This window comes from Choloepus didactylus, chromosome 21 (genome assembly GCF_015220235.1).
Source record: "Choloepus didactylus isolate mChoDid1 chromosome 21, mChoDid1.pri, whole genome shotgun sequence".
NCBI classification, from domain to species: Eukaryota; Metazoa; Chordata; class Mammalia; order Pilosa; family Megalonychidae; genus Choloepus; species Choloepus didactylus.
In genome coordinates this window covers 37,846,550-37,849,631 of record NC_051327.1, presented here as the reverse complement: position 1 = coordinate 37,849,631, position 3,082 = coordinate 37,846,550, and the positions used below count along the sequence as shown (strand labels likewise).

At 43.3% G+C, this 3,082-nt stretch overlaps 1 pseudogene; it reads left to right on the top strand.

Moving 5' to 3' along the window:
- LOC119517246 lies at positions 1-694 on the top strand (annotated as a pseudogene).
- Positions 695-3,082: the final 2,388 nt, after the last annotated feature.

Genomic DNA, 3,082 nt, shown 5'->3' with positions numbered 1-3,082 from the left:
ATGGCTGGTGAAAGAACTGCTATATATTGTTTCACGTAGAACGATTGCAAACTAGAAGTGGCACCAGACAACTTCTAAAACACAGATTCATTCTACAAAGAATCCATGAGAAATTCAGTAGACAAGACAGTAGAACAGGTACAAAAGACCCACGAGATGAAAATAAAATTGGAATTGATGGGACTCAACAGTTTTGTGGTGATTTAAGCTTAGACTTGCCAAATCAGCATTTTGGTCACAGCATGAAAATTCAGGGCAGTTATTCAATGTGAATTTAGCAAAAAGGAACTTGTTGATGGCATGACAGAGCTTGAATACAGTAGCACAGAAAAGCTAAAAGCTCTTTTGCCAAGATTGGAACAAGTACTTAAGGATAGCAAAGTATAAAGATTTTTATCAAAACCTGAGCCAAAAGTCTTGATTTAGAAATGGCTATTGCGTATTGGAATTTAACATTATCTAGAAGGTTTAAATTTTTAAATCTTTAGAACAAAAATTTCTGTTGGAACATCACAAAAGATCATTCCCAAGGGACAGTGGGAGCCTTCTATCAGATTTTGGAAATATGATCACTGATGCTATCTCTAACTGCAATGAATAAAGAGCATGGCCTGTAGTTATGGATGATTTTGTAGAATATGTATGGCCAGTGTCAAAGATGGAGAGCACAGCAGTTTCAAATCAGAAGAATTAGGAAGGAATAAGATTATAAAATGAATCACATCCTGTGAGGAAACATTTGGGTCAGTTACTGTGTACATTTGTCATGGATTTCAGAAGTCATCCTTGACCAAAAGTAAAACTGAAGTAGCCGTCTTATTCTGCTACGGACATAATAAGAAATATCATCAGAAAATAACTGCTGCAGAATATTTGGAAATGGGTCATTATTCCTGTTGCTTTAAAAGATTTATGCGAGAGGGGGGCGGAAGATGGCAGACTGGTGAGCTGTATGTTTTAGTTACTCCTCCAGGAAAGTAGGTAGAAAGCCAGGAACTGCGTGGACTGGACACCACAGAGCAATCTGACTTTGGGCATACTTCATACAACACTCATGAAAATGTCGAACTGCTGAGATCAGCGAAATCTGTAAGTTTTTGTGGCCAGGGGACCCGCGCCCCTCCCTGCCAGGCTCAGTCCCGTGGGAGGAGGGGCTGTCAGCTCCGGGAAGGAGAAGGGAGAACTGCAGTGGCAGCCCTTATCGGAAACTCATTCTACTGATTCAAACTCCAACCACAGATAGACTGAGACCAGACACCAGAGAATCTGAGAGCAGCCAGCCCAGCAGAGAGGAGACAGGCATAGAAAAAAAACAACACGAAAAACTCCAAAATAAAAGCAGAGGATTTTTGGAGTTCTGGTGAACACAGAAAGGGGAAGGGCGGAGCTCAGGCCTTGAGGCGCATATGCAAATCCTGAAGAAAAGCTGATCTCTCTGCCCTGTGGACCTTTCCTTAATGGCCCTGGTTGCTTTGTCTATTAGCATTTCAATAACCCATTATATCTCTGAGGAGGGCCCTTTTTTTTTTTTTTTTTTTTTTAATCCTTTTTTCTTTTTCTAAAACAATTACTCTAAGAAGCCCAATACAGAAAGCTTCAAAGACTTGCAATTTGGGCAGGTCAAGTCAAGAGCAGAACTAAGAGAGCTCTGAGACAAAAGGCAATAATCCAGTGGCTGAGAAAATTCACTCAACACCACAACTTCCCAAGAAAAGGGGGGTGTCCGCTCACAGCCACCATCCTGGTGGACAGGAAACACTCCTAACCATCGCCAGCCCCATAGCCCAGAGCTGCCCCAGACAACCCAGTGTGACGGAAGTGCTTCAAATAACAGGCACACACCACAAAACTGGGCGTGGACATTAGCCTTCCCTGCAACCTCAGCTGATTGTCCCAGAGTTGGGAAGGTGGAGCAGTGTGAATTAACAAAGCCCCATTCAGCCATCATTTGAGCAGACTGGGAGCCTCCCTACACAGCCCAGCAGCCCAGAACTGCCCTGGGGGGATGGCACTCACCTGTGACATAGCACAGTCATCCCTCAACAGAGGACCCGGGGTGCACGGCCTGGAAGAGGGGCCCACTTGCAAGTCTCAGGAGCCATACGCCAATACCAAGGACTTGTGGGTCAGTGGCAGAGACAAACTGTGGCAGGACTGAACTGAAGGATTAGACTATTGCACCAGCTTTAAAACTCTAGGATCACCAGGGAGATGTGAGTGTTAGGGCCACCCCCCCTCCCCGACTGCCCAGAAACACGCCCCACATACAGGGCAGGCAACACCAACTACACACGCAAGCTTGGTACACCAATTGGGCCCCACAAGACTCACTCCCCCACTCACCAAAAAGACTAAGCAGGGGAGAACTGGCTTGTGGAGAACAGGTGGCTCGTGGACGCCACCTGCTGGTTAGTTAGAGAAAGTGTACTCCACGAAGCTGTAGATCTGATAAATTAGAGATAAGGACTTCAATAGGTCTACAAACCCTAAAAGAACCCTATCAAGTTCAGCAAATGCCACGAGGCCAAAAACAACAGAAAATTATAAAGCATATGAAAAAACCAGACGATATGGATAACCCAAGCCCAAGCACCCAAATCAAAAGACCAGAAGAGACACAGCACCTAGAGCAGCTACTCAAAGAACTAAAGATGAACAATGAGACCATAGTACGGGATATAAAGGAAATCAAGAAGACTCTAGAAGAGCATAAAGAAGACATTGCAAGACTAAATAAAAAAATGGATGATCTTATGGAAATTAAAGAAACTGTTGACCAAATTAAAAAGACTCTGGACACTCATAGTACAAGACTAGAGGAAGTTGAACAACGAATCAGTGACCTGGAAGATGACAGAATGGAAAATGAAAGCATAAGAGAAAGAATGGGGAAAAAAAATTGAAAAAATCGAAATGGACCTCACGGATATGATAGATAATATGAAATGTCCAAATATAAGACTCATTGGTGTCCCAGAAGGGGAAGAAAAGGGTAAAGGTCTAGGAAGAGTATTCAAAGAAATTGTTGGGGAAAACTTCCCAAATCTTCTAAACAACATAAATACACAAATCATAAATGCTC